The sequence below is a fragment of the Mytilus edulis genome, chromosome 1, assembly GCF_963676685.1.
Source record: "Mytilus edulis chromosome 1, xbMytEdul2.2, whole genome shotgun sequence".
In the NCBI taxonomy this organism is placed as follows: domain Eukaryota; kingdom Metazoa; phylum Mollusca; class Bivalvia; order Mytilida; family Mytilidae; genus Mytilus; species Mytilus edulis.
In genome coordinates, this window is record NC_092344.1 from 105,856,093 (window position 1) to 105,871,183 (window position 15,091).

The 15,091-nt window shown below is 31.1% G+C and overlaps 1 long non-coding RNA gene across 2 annotated transcripts in view; it reads left to right on the forward strand.

The window, feature by feature from the left end:
* LOC139517135 (uncharacterized) overlaps nucleotides 1-1,740 on the forward strand; it is a 560,758-nt gene extending 559,018 nt beyond the window's left edge. For both annotated transcript variants that reach the window (XR_011663089.1, XR_011663090.1), the window contains exon 6: nucleotides 1,239-1,740. This is a non-coding gene — a long non-coding RNA (uncharacterized lncRNA). The remainder of the gene's footprint in view (nucleotides 1-1,238) is intronic.
* Nucleotides 1,741-15,091: the final 13,351 nt, after the last annotated feature.

Here is a 15,091-nt window from a genome sequence, read left to right on the forward strand (position 1 = left end):
ACTATTTGATAATCTGGGGAGTGAGGATTTTGAAAATAAATAACTCAGCCTTGACAATAACAAAAATGAAAGGTTTGGTCTGTGGTAATTTGAAAATAAGTAAACTGACTTACACTATTGAAAATGTATAACTCGGTAGATCTTTTATAAATGCTATTCGAAAGTATAAGATGGCACCAAATTCTTCATAAAATTAATTTTCATTAAATTTTTTTTCGGTAAACACCTCTCAAATCTTTTAATAATTTATAAATATTATTTGAATATACTTAAAATGTCTGAAAATGGGTTTCCATTAAACTTGAGGTATATTGTCTCAGGAACACTTACCTCATTTTTATTACAGAGCCGTAACTACATTGAGATAAATGCCTCATGTAGGAAATTTCAAAGCCAAAAGTCTTCATATCAAATTGTTTCCATGGCAAATGTCTTACAAGAAGTAAGTTCTGTTCTCCCTCGGACACAGATCCTATTTTTAGGGATCTATGCTTCCTTTTTTTTTTTAATTTTCAGTGTAATTTGTCTTATTGTCTGTCGTGTTGTGTTTTTAAAATCTGCTCCCGGGTTTGTCTTTTGTTCATTGATTGCCCTTCTGTATTCTCTTAGTGCTGCATTCATTCCCTTTGTAATTTAGTGATTTTGTTTAAAACTTGATGATGAGTTTTATTTTATTCAAGACTTTTTAGCTTATTTTACAAATAAGCTAAAAAAAATAGCATCCCAGTTATGAGCTACATCAAGTTGTAATTGAAATGTGTTATTAAAACTTACTTGACATATTTATATCGCTGATAATCAGCCCCCTTGACTTAACCCACACAATGTACAGTTAAAAAAGATTAAAATTCTGCTAGTCGAAACACAAAAATAAACAACCAAAAAAACAAAGAAAAACCAGCGGTCAAAAACTTAACTATCTGAATTACATTTTTGATTTATCCTACATATTGGTCTTTTGATGTTGTTCCTAAAAACTAAAGTCTTATACTGAATTTATACATATTTTGCTTTGAGACCAAAATATTGTTTAAAAAAGATAAAAACAGAACTTGCTTTTTCCGATTAAGAAAGGGTCTGTGAAACGCACAAAAAGCACGATTTTGCATCATTTGTACTATGGCTGCTAGTGCCTTCAGCGGCTGCCAAATCCTTCGTTATTATTTTAGCCTCGCTCCGCCTGGCGTAAATCATGCTTGGCACTACTTTTAAAGAGCCTACAATGTAGTTAAGGCCAGAGTTGGGGTAATTGTAATCATTAATCAGCTGTAATTGATTACAATTTTTCAAGTGATCATTGTAATCATTAATCAGCCAAAAATTTGATTACATGTAATTTAATTTAATCAATTACTTTTCAAAATACCCTGTAATCTTGATTTCTTTTTGATTACTTTCTGATTACAATGCTAAAAATCATAAATGTGTTTATGGTAAATAAATTAACCTTTTAGGTATTCAAATTAAATGAATATTTAACATGTTAAAATAGTTTTGTCTACCTTAAGCATGTTAATTGATTTGTATAATTCAGTAAAAACTAAGCTCTCACAGTGTTGAAAGGTCATCATTAGCCTAAGCAGAAACATATAATTTATGTCTTTGTCCTTAGTAAAAGATATTGTGCATATATTCACTATTCAAAGATGTACATATATATATATATATATATATATCTGATAGTTACTGTTATTTCAAGTAATATTTTTCATTAACCCTGAATTATAATCTTTTGGTAATATTGTATAGATGACATTTTAAGTTATCATTTTATAATATATCAAATAAAATACTCTGTAAAGTACTATAGTTATATCAAAAACATTTATTCATTAACCATGATAACCTCATTCAATTTTTTTAATTCATTGTAATCAGGTGTAATCACGATTACTTTGCAAATGTAATCATTAATTTAATCAAATACTTACAGAAATGATGTAATCATTAATTTAATCAGATACTTACAGAAATGATGTAATCATTAATTTAATTTAATCGTACAAATGACAAAGTAATTGTAATTTAATCAATTACATTGCAAGTAATCGGACCCATCTCTGGTTACGGCCCAACTTAAATACCATAAATGTAGCTAGGCAAAACATGTTTAAGCAGTTTGGAATTCAGAGGTTTTATTTCTGCAGAGGATGATGATTAATTCTGATTATATGGTACATAATGACTTGACTATACATATATTATTTTACTTTATTTAAGTATAAGTAATAAAAAAATGAATTTAAAATTTGTTTGTTTTTAAATATTATAAGTAAGTAAGTAAGTAAGTAAGTAAATAAATTACTATAGTGACATGTGTAAATTATGTACAGATTATAAAAACATACATTGTATAATATATGATAAATATTGATACACCCGGCCCAATGGACCTATAAGTCACCTCACATGAAACTAAATAATTATAAAACAGTTATATCACGTTCTAATCTTTTGTTGACGAAAGTTAATTTCAAAAATATATAGACATACAAATATTTGTAAACAAAAATTTAAACTTTAAAGATGCAAAAACATTAAGTGTTATACAGCAACTGACGTCTTATATGAAATGCACGAACTATATATTTTGCTATTTTTCTTATAGGGAAAGTCATTAAAAAGTTCAATTTTTCAGCATGATTCAAATCTGTGAAGTTTTGCTCAATTAAAAGTTTACCAAAAAAATTAATGCCACATTCAATATACAATGGGCAATCAAACATAAAATGGAACTCAGTTTCAGTTTTTTAATTTTTACAAAATATACAACTTGTCTTTCTTCTACACTTTCGTTCGATTATCTACCAGTTTCTTGTCTTAATGGTAAAATTCCACTTCTAAATTGCGCTAAGTGTGACCACTCAATTTTACTCAAGTTCAAATTAACGTAATTTTCAGTTTCAAAGACTGTTTTAAAGTTCCTATATGATCGTAATTTTGAAACGTTTTTGACAGAATTCCTCCAGATATCTGAATACAGACGAAAAATGTTAGTTTCAACCAATGATAAGTTATCCTCTGATTTCAGTTCGTAGAAATGTACTAGTTCAAGCTGGTCTAGTATATCTTTTACTTCACTACACAAATTACTTTTTTTTGGTGTAGTGAAGTAAAGGATATACTAGACCAGCTACCACTGGGTCGATGCCTCTGCTGGTGGACTGTTAGTCCCCGAGGGTATCACCAGCCCAGTATCCAGTACTCTGGTACTGGCATGAAAATACGGATTTTTTGTGTTATTAAATTTGCTGTTACAAAATGTTAAAAAATATTATAAATTAAGGAATGTATCTCCCTCATGCAAAGCTCTGATTCCTTTCACGGATTTGGCTATACTTTTTTGGAACTTTTGGATAATAGCTCTACATCTTTTATATAAGCTTTGGATTTTACATATTTTGGTCACGAGCATCACTGAAGAGACATTATTTGTCGAAATGCGCATCTGGTGCAGAAAAATTGGTACCGTTAATGTTATTACTACCACTGGGTCGATTCCTCTGCTGGTGGACTGTTAGTCCCCGAGGGTATCACCAGCCCAGTAGCCAGTACACCGGTACTGGCATGAAAATACGGATTTTTTGTGTTATTAAATTTGCTGTTACAAAATGTTAGAAAATATTATAAATTAAGGAATGTATCTCCCTCATGCAAAGCTTTGATTCCTTTGACGGATTTGGCTATACTTTTTTGGAACTTTTGGATAATAGCTCTACATCTTTTATATAAGCTTTGGATATGCGCATCTGGTGCAGAAAAATTGGTACCGTTAATGTTATTACTACCACTGGGTCGATGCCTCTGCTGGTGGACTGTTAGTCCCCGAGGGTATCACCAGCCCAGTAGCCAGTACTCCGGTACTGGCATGAAAATACGGATTTTTTGTGTTATTAAATTTGCTGTTACAAAATGTTAAAAAATATTATAAATTAAGGAATGTATCTCTCTCATGCAAAGCTCTGATTCCTTTCACGGATTTGGCTATACTTTTTTGGAACTTTTGGATAATAGCTCTACATCTTTTATATAAGCTTTGGATTTTACATATTTTGGCCTTGAGCATCACTGAAGAGACATTATTTGTCGAAATGCGCATCTGGTGCAGAAAAATTGGTACCGTTAATGTTATTACTACCACTGGTTGATTCCTCTGCTGGTGGACTGTTAGTCCCCGAGGGTATCGCAGCCCATTATCCAGTACTCCGGTACTGGCATGAAAATACGGATTTTTTGTGTTATTAAATTTGCTGTTACAAAATGTTAAAAAATATTATAAATTAAGGAATGTATCTCCCTCATGCAAAGCTCTGTTTCCTTTGACGGATTTGGCTATACTTTTTTGGAACTTTTGGATAATAGCTCTACATCTTTTCTATAAGCTTTGGATATGCGCATATGGTGCAGAACAATTGGTACCGTTAATGTTGTTATTACAGCGATCATAGTCAATATTAAAAATAAAGTTGTGAAAATAAATAATCAGTCCCGTGTTTTAATTAAATTTAAATATATCGCTTCAACAGTGCAGACAATAAATAATATTTCCTCTTAGTCGACAAATTTAATAACCGATCCAAAAAATCCTCTTCCCCCAACCACCCCAGAAATATCAAATGGTCATCCCCTTAGTCGGATTGTCGTGATTCTGTTTTCAGTAAAATAAAAAACCAAACCCACTTTAAACACAAATACTGAGTCCAATATAAGTTCAAAAATGGGGGATATCCATACATTTGTAAACCAGACAAATATCAACAAATGGGACGAATGTGAAGCAAAGGTAAATTATTGGCTGTATTTGCATTTATCGTGTCGATTGGAGTATTTGAAAGGTGACAGACATAGTCCTCTAATATGCAATTCAAAACTATTTACACGTATTTGTCAAAAACATAATGATTCATATTAGCTCACGTCAGATTTTAAATATGAAGTTTTTATGTCATCTTGCAAGTAGAACTTAGATTAGTTTGGTTGATAGGTGTTTATAGCCACTTGTAATTGCCTTTGAGAAATGATAGCTGTCAAAATGTATAGGGTAAATAGCCAGAGTATCGTGTTCATTTCTGACTGGATTCGTATGCGTAGAATGAACTCACTTACTTAGTAATCGGTCACCGCTCTATTTGTAATATTTGGTCCATAACCTACATGAAAGCATTAGGATACTGATATCTGGTAAGAGAAAAACTACCCAACATTTATAACTGTACTCATATGTATTTTTAAGTTCCATATGCCATTTATACATGTAAAAAGTCATTCTGATTCATATATCTATATCTCCTAAATAAAAAAAGTTTAAACATGGAAAGCTGGTCCAATTTGAATTTTTAGATTTATAATCTGTGTTTCTTTAAACATGTAAACGATAAGAATAATCTGATAGAAGTTGTTATCAGGGTTGTAGATGTTTTATCACACAAGTTTTTGATATCTATATCAAACTGTCCAAACAAACTTTTAAGATAAAAATTCACACTACAAATAAACACAAAGTTAAACTTCCTGGTCGATGGAAAAAGTTGGCGTGAATATGATGCTTATAAGATTGTTCTTTGTTTGTATTTTACAGTTCGTGCATGTATTTATCAAAGAAGCGATAACAGCTAGTGAGTATTTAAAAAAAAAAATCCGTTTGACAAATAAATATGAAATCAGCACTGCTATATTTCTGCGTAATCGTTGCATGTGTATATAAATATTTACTTCCTTTTCTTCTCTCGTGACACTATATTCTGAGATTCTAAGAGTCATGATAAACAAAAAACGACCAATTGCCACACAATTGTAAAATCATTTAAAATAAACAAACGAAACTCTTGCCTTTCAAATATTAATTAAAAATCAGGATTGAATTAGCTAAGAAATGAGCGTAAGAATTGCTTCATGATGACGTGAATTATAAATAGCTACTACTATCCCAAAATAAACAAATTTACGGCTTCTATGTAATCTTCGATCCCTTGTCACACGATTACCTAACTATCAGACTCGAGAAAAAAAAGTGATTTGTGGATATTTTTCTGTGGTTTAAAGTTAATGATGAGGTACTCAGATTTTTCTGTGTCGAAAAAATGATACCTCACATTGAACCCACAAGATTAATGTGGATTGTATAAGTTTTATATGTGATAAGTAAAATAAATAGTTTAATCATGTATAAGCAAATTTCCTTCAAGTGCTTCAAAAATGGGTAGCAGATCCTGCTCCACATAAAATGTGCCGACATCTATGAAATAAAAATTCAAATAAATATTTAACTTCCATAAAAAAGGCAATAACGTTAGTTGAAAAAAAACTATTTTTTATTGAACTATGCTCTTTGATTATGTAGCCATAAATGTAAATAATCGGCTAAAATTAATTTGTATTTTTGAGACAAACAAAAAACTTCAACGAAATGATTTTGTGCATGTTTTTGCAACAATAACCGAGATATAAATAATGCAATTATTTTTTTTCAGATCTGGAATGTTATAATACATACGACAAAGGAGCCAATTACAACGGAACTGTAACTCAAACGAGAGGAGGAATAAAATGTGTAAACTGGAGAACAGTAACTAATAACTCACCACACTACTTCGAAAACCATAATTACTGTAGAAATCCATTCAAGTTAGAACAACCATGGTGCTATACTGATAGGACGAGATATGCCTATGACTTCTGTGATATTCCTACATGTGGTAACACTTATTATTACTTTTTCCAAACTATTGATTATTTTGATCATTGTGCTGTTTGCATGATCTTAATTCATTTTTCTTTCGCTACTGTCATGTTACAAACAGGCGACCATTATTGGCACAAAAGACCAGATTGATTGATTACTGCTTATTCAAAACTCAGCAGAAATTATTTCATTCATTTAAGAACGATTCAACAATAAACAATACCGTGACTTTATATATGCTATATATGGTGAAAATAAATTCTTGGGCTAAGATTGAATAATGGAAGTTTTATGAACTCAAATCTGTTTTTTTTATGGTCGTAGTAACGTTAACATGCATGTACATTAGACAATGATGCAATTATGTTCTAGTATTATAGTATATATAACAAACCATTATTTATTTTATTCTGGAAATAATTAAAGAAGACAGAAACTTCCTAAATTTGACTTAATTCAACCAAAGGTTGTTGTTTAAAAATAATTATCGTTTTTAGAACAGATTTTTACAAACTTCATCATCATCATCATCACCATAGTTTATTTCCTCCTATAGGAGATTGACAAATTGCATAAGTAAATTATGTACAATAAGAAAGTTTTGAAATTAGATAAAATAATTAATGTCACTTAATATTTTGGATTGAAAAGTATTTACAGTCTACAGTATCTAAGAAAGGAAAATCCTTCGTTAAGGACGTCTAAAGAATGCTCTGGTGTTAAAAAGTCCAAGAGAGCTTCATGATTGCCAAGCAGAAAGCAGCACACGTACTCGTCTGACTTTGAAAGCAATGTGTATTTAGTTAAGCAACATGGGCGTAACACTATTATTATATAGTAAACTCCGAAAAATACTTTTAAAATTTAAAACAACAACACAAGACTTACTTCGGACAGTCACACAACTTACTTGTGTCAACCATATTTGATCAGTTTGTCTCAATAGACATTTTCTGAATATTTCCGTGTATTGATTCCGATGTTGACGAATATAATCTGAATGTAAAAACAAAAATCCCACTCCTCAAATTTGAATTAGGGTTTTATTTACTACAATTAGCAACATGAATGTGCCAAATGTATTTTTCTCCTAGCATTGTCAGTTCGTTTGTCAACATCAAAGTTTGTATATTCCTTTGATTTGCCTTTCTTATTGTGTACTACATGTATTTATACTTATAAGTTTATACATACATTGGTCCGTTTGAAATGGTATAAACTGTGCACATCAATATTTTTAATAAAAGTTGCCGTTAATATCAATCTTTAGATAATTATTATTGAAGACGCACATGTTTGGCCGTTGTAGTCAAAACAAGATTAAAAAAGGTTTGGGAAAATATTGTGTATCTCTTTTTGACACAATTACACCTAAAAAACAAAGTGTTGTATTCAAAATTTTCAGGCTGTAGACAGTCGATATACGATCGACTTTATAATGGTCACATTGGTATCACAAGAAACGGAATTGCCTGCAGCATCTGGAAGGGATATCATAGTCTCTCAACATCAAATGACGGATTTTGTAGAACACCAGCAGGTGATAATGAACCAATCCCTTGGTGCTACACTGATAATCCAGCATTTCGATGGGACATATGTAATGTTCCAGTGTGCAATGGTAAGATACACATTATCAACATGGTTAAACATTGGTTTCACATAAACTAGTAATAAACAACACCAACACTTCTTAAGGGCATACAATATAGTGACAGGGGAGGAATAGACGTGGCTCACATGAAATGTAATTTTTTGCGTCACACTTCGACATATTGTGGAAAAAAATCCTTATTTCAAATATTGGCTTGTTACAATATCCTTCAGGAGTCCAATCTCCTCCTGATGTGCCCTGTTACAATCACTAATCACTCAGGGTAGTAATTGTTGTAAAATACATATTTCATCAGTTTGTACATAAAATATATATTAAATAATATCACTTAATAACTTAATATGACAATTCATATGTTTTCTAATACTAATACATTACTTTTAATTTTCAAACATACTCTTCTATCAGTGTCTATTGAACTCATCGAGAAAACATTGACATTTTTCGTCTTTTGATCAGATATGTACAGAAATTTTATATCCAAATACTAAGTGTCTAAGTTTATCTTAAAAGTTATTTGACTGTTCTTTAAAACTTCATTTATTTTATTCCAAAAAAGTTTTAAATACGGACACAGTATAAAGAAGTGATCATAATCTTCTTCTTGTATACACAAATTACAAGAACTATTGTTTACAATTTTCCACCTGCTTAAAAGTTTCTTTGTAGGAAGAATATGTTGTAGTAATTTCCATCTGACAATTCTAAGTTGATTTTCTTTTAAATATCTGAATAAAAATTTATATAAATAGTTTTTGATATAACATATCATCATATCAAATAAACGCAGCCATTTTTGGGGTCCAATAGCTGGTTCATTTTTTAAAAATTTATCAGAGACTTATATAAAAGTTTGTTTGTTAATGCTTCGAATTTTATAGGTAAACCATCCAATATAAATTGGTTTCTTTTTATATTATAATAACAATACTTTTTATAGAATTTTCCAATTTTAAAATTACTGTCCAGTCTTTTGGTATAGATTTCTTTACTAAATTAATTTCAGCTATCCAGTTTGATTTATTTTTTAGTTTATTAAAAATGATGTCTTGAGAAATACAGCCTTTTTCATCTATGATATCATTTACATAAATAAGATTGCTTTTAATCCATTTTTAAAAAAATAGAGCTTTATTCTCAAATTTAATAAATTTATTGTTCCATAATATTTGTTTTTTTATATCTGTAAATGTTTCTGTTTTTTTGTTAGACCTCCACCAGTTAATTTCCAACATTTATAGTATAACTAATCGCCGTATTTGAATATCAAAAATAAGACAACGCGTGACCGAACGACGCATGGATTAAACGAGTGCGCAGCACGAGTTTAATCCATAGCGGCGTTCGGTCACAAGTTGTCTTATTTTTGATATTCAAATACGGCGATTAGTTATTCTTTTTATTACATTGGTAAATGGCTTTTTTTTATGAAATTAATGTAGAAAATGTAAGGAACTATATCTTTTTCCTACGCATTGACAATTTGTTTTGATCCGACGTTATCGACGTCTTGACTACGCCTATTGTTGTATGACGTCAGAGAGTGAAATAACAACGTTTATTTCACATGTGAAATTATCGGTTTTTATCTAACTGGGAAATCAATGTAATTCATTACAACCAATGTAATAATTAATAATATCTTTATAAAAATCTGGGATATTTGTAATGCTTTCGTCTGTCTTATACCCACTATTTGTTTGAAACACTAACCAGTTTGACCCAAAATTATAAAATAGTGTTGAGGTATAATTGTCCACCCTCCTTCACAATCATTTACTAGTCGTTTTACCCACATAGCTTTTAAAGCAGCGAAATAACTTCTTATATCTATCATATCCAATCCTCCCTTTTCATATGGACCAATAATTGAATTTCTTTTTACTTTATCTGGTTTATTATCCCAAACCAATTTAAAGCAACTTTTTTCTATTTCTTTGGAACTCTGCAAGCAGATCCCACAAAAGTAAAAATGGGCACGATTAATGTTTTAATTATCAAAATTTTTCCAAAAATAGTAAGATTTCTTTTTTGCCAAGAAAAAAATAATTTATTCATCTTTTGAATTTTATTTTTTCACATTTCTCTCTACAATGCCCAAAGTAAATGCCTAGAGTTCTAGAGTTTTAACTGGTCCATTGCTCCAGTTGATTCCCTCGATTTTGTCTACATGATTTAAGCTTTCCTACCCATAACCCCTCTGTTTTGTTTCTGTTTAATTTCAGTCCTGAATAAGAACCAACAATTTCAATTTCATTCATATCTACTTGAACATTATATTTAGAACAACAAAATAAAGTAGAATCGTCTGCCAGTTGCGAAATTGTTATAGTATGGCTTTTGCAATCTAATTTGATTCTGATACCTTTAAAATCAGTATTGCCTCTTAATATGGAAGCCATAATTTCCACAGATGAAACAAAAAATTACGTAGATAAAGGACATCCTTGACCTATACCCCTTGTGTTTTTAAAGACCTCAGATATCCGACCATTATTCATTACATGTATAAAGTCTCAGCCCATCTTATAAAAGATTCATTAAATCCAAAATGTTTTAAAACTGAAAACATAAAATTCCATTCTATAGTGTCAAACGCTTTAGAAAAATCAACAAAGATTATAGCCCCCCCCCCCCCCAAATTTTGTATAAATCAGTGAAATCAATAATATCTTATATCTGTCTAAGATTAAAACAAATAAATCTTATTTTTAAAATATCCAGTCTGATCTTCTTTAATAAGTTTTAGTAAATTTTTCTCAATCGTTGTGCTAGAGCGTACGATAGAAGTTTCATGTCAATATTTAAAAGAGAAATAGGACTGTAATTATTAAGTGTAAATGGATCACCTTTTTAGTTCACCTGGCCCAAAGGGCCAAGTGAGCTTTTCTCATCACTTTGCGTTCGTCGTCCGTCGTCGTCCGGCGTCGTCTGTTAACTTTTACAAAAATCTTCTCCTCTGAAACTACTGAGCCAAATTAAACCAAACTTGGCCATACTCATCATTGGGGTATCTAGTTTAAAAAATGTGTCCGGTGATCCGGCCAACCATCCAAGATGGTCGCCATGGCTAAAAATAGAACATAGGGGTAAAATGCAGTTTTTGGCTTATAACTCAAAAACCAAAGCATTTAGAGCAAATCTGACATGGGGTGAAATTATTTATCAGGTCAAGCTATCTGCCCTACAATTTTCAGATGAATCGGACAACCGGTTGTTGGGTTGCTGCCCCTGAATTGGTAATTTTAAGGAAATTTTACTGTTTTTGGTTATTATCTTGAATATTAATATAGATAGAGATAAACTGAAAACAGCAATAATGTTAAGCAAAGTAAGATTTATCAATAAGTTAACATGACCGAAATGGTCAGTTGACCCCTTTAGGAGTTATTGCCCTTTATAGTAAATTTTTAATCATTTTTCGTAAATCTTAGTAATCTTTTACAAAAATCTTCTCGGGCCAAATTAATCCAAACTTGGCCACAATCATCTTTGGGGTATCAAGTTTAAAAAATGTGTCCGGTGACCCGGCCATCCGACCAAGATGGCAGCCTAGGCTAAAAATAGAACATAGGGGTAAAATGCAGTTTTTGGCTTATAACTCAAAAATCAAAGCATTTAGAGCAAATCTGAAAGGGGTAAAACTGTTTATCAGGTCAAAATCTATCTGCCCTGAAATTTTCAGATGAATCGGACAACCCGTTGTTGGGTTGGTGCCCATGAATTGGTAATTTTAAGGAAATTTTGCTGTTTTTGGTTATTATCTTGAATATTAGTATAGATAGAGATAAACTGTTCAGAGCAATAATGTTCAGCAAAGTAAGATCTACAAAAATAAGTCAACATGACCTAAATGGTCAGTTGACCCCCTCAAAAAGTTATTGCCCTTTATAGTCAATTTTTAACAATTTTCATTAATTTTATAAAGTTTTGTAATTTTTTACAAAATATTTTCCTCTGTGTAACTAAAGGGCCAAGTTTATTATAGATAGAGAAAATTGTAAGTAGCAAGAATGTTCAGTAAAGTAAGATCTACAAACACATCACCATCATCAAAACACAATTTTGTCATGAATCCATCTGTGTCCTTTGTTTAATACATGTATGCACATAGACCAAGGTGAGCGACACCGGATCTTAAGAGCTTCTAGTTATAAATAAAAGCGTTTACACACTAGTTCGCTGTGAATATGTAAGTGTTAGATCCTTTTATCCAATATTAAGAATGTTTACTACTATGAACTTTAATTTATCCCAAAATTTTCTATAAAATTCAACGGTTAAATCGTCTAATCCAGGGGATTTATTAAGTTTCATTTTATAAATAGCATCTGAGCATTCTTCTACTGTAATATCCCCATCGCAGAGTGATTTATCATTTTTATCCATTTCTTTATCGAGTTTTGTCTCAAAGATATATTTATCGCTTGATGTTTTATCAGGGCTTTGCGTCGAGTATAACTTTTTATAGATTCTCTAATACTACATAGTATATCACTTGATCCGTTAAAATCTCATCATTTTCCCCTTTTAATTTATGATTGACTTTTTTACCTGTCTCTGTTTTTCTAAACCTAAAAAGTACGAGTTATTTTTTCCCCCAAATTCAACCCATTTCTCTCGTGATCTTATTTGAGCCCCCTTTAGCCTTTTGTTCGTAAATTTGGCAATATCATTTCAAGTTCTTCAAGATCTTTATCTAAAACGTTATTCTCAGATTCTTGTTCATCTCTAATTTTCAATTTTATTTCTAATTTTTCTCTTGTAAATTTTTATTTAGATTTACAATAAGCTATTAAACATATGTCTGTTACAACTAATCGTTTGGTAAAGCAGATGTTTGTAACATTTTATGTCCTTTTTAAGGTTATCGTGTGTTCGTTGGTCATCAAAGAATTCAATTTGATTTACACAAAAAAGTGTCTAAATTCATAAATAAAAATCGAACGAGTTCAATATAAAAAACCTATAAATATTTAAAACGGAACATAACATTGGAAAGTCGGATAAATGTTCACAATTCAGTATCTTTTAATGAGATAAGCTTGTGGCCGAATATATTAACTACCATTCTTATATTTTCAAATATATATGTACCATTTAGACCGCTATGGACCATCTGTTTCACAAATAAACGTACATGTTCCAAATGTTGAACCACAATCTCGTCCTCTCCTGGAATGTGACTGACTAAATCAGACTGTAACCAAGTTTGTATGTATATGAGCAACACGGATGATGCCACATGAAGAGCGTAATCTGCTTACCTTTCCTTACCAAATTAGAATAACCCTGGTTTTTGGTTAAGTTTGTGTTGCTCAGTCTTTTGTTTTCTGTGTTTATTTTTGTGTAGTGTGCTTGCCATATTGTCCTCGACGAATTAGGTTTGATGTCTCTTTAGTAGCTATCACTTCTCTTTTAAACAAAATTTAATTATGTAAAAACTGCAGTTGTTTAAAAGAAAATAATATTCAAATGACTTAACGATGAGCGGTTGAAAATAAAGTCTTGCATAACATTCATAACATTCATAATATGGACAACCGTAATCAAATTGCGATATATATACAAGCACTTTCATGTTTATGTAGTAGTGTCATATTTTTAAAGTTCGTCCGATGACGGAAAAAATATTTTCGTTTTCTTCCAAAATAACTCTATTGAACGGTATTCTAGGTCAAATTTCCACTAGCTAAACATGTCAGAATTTTCTGTCCTTTCAATATGTATCCATCTGTACAACTGGCTATCATTGTTTCTCCGTATTTAAATCTGGTATTCCATCGAGCGTTTTTAAATAACTAACTAAAACCGTAGGACAAGTAACACCTTATAAAACATATTCGACTAATATTTTTTATTATGAGTTAAAGTATATCACGTGAATAGAACTTAAATGTATTCTCATTACATTTTCCCCTCGTAAAGTAGGTATTCCAAATTACATTTTTTCCGGCTTTCAGTATCTTTTTAATAAAAAGAATGCGTTCAATAGAATAGAAATATTATGTGGATATTTCAATAAGTTTTGATGTGAGTAACTATAAGAAATATAGGTATAAGTGCCAAGGAGACAACTATTCATCCAAGTCGCAATTTTGTAAAGTGCCAATCTGGGTCAAAGTATAGCTTTCAACACAGGTTTGGCTCACACCGAACAGCAAGCAATAACAGTCCCCAAAATGACAAGTGTAAAACCATTCAAACGGGAAAATTAACGGTATTATCCATATAACAAGCATTAGCCTTTCAAAAAGGGCTAGTCGACTCTTAGCTGATGAAAATGGAAAGTGCTCTCGCTTTGTAGATCAATTCATTCACTAGAATAGCCACGTGCATCAATCAACAAATTTTACCACACACTTGAGGTCACACGTTATGAAGTAGTATATATCGTTTAACGTTGTTGTTTACGAAACTCCAGAAGATTCGACTATTTATAGATAAAAGTTACCTGTGTACCAATATCATGAATATGCATGATTAATGACCAGGTAAAATCTAATTGCTAAAATAGAGAGGACAAATCAGATACTCTACGGGATTGAAGGACATTTACTAGGTTTTGATTGTCCTCACGAATCAATAAACTTTGATTATTCACGTCTCGTAATATCTTCCAATCAGGTAGCCAGAAAATTCACGCACTGACTGTCCATCGTTCAATTCTTTAGATCGACTCCTAGGAGTCGACAATAAACGAGATACGAGCTCTTGATTTATTGATTTATTGATTGATTGCCGTCTTGAAATATATGTACACTTATTTACTTTCTAATAGATCACGCCTGAAA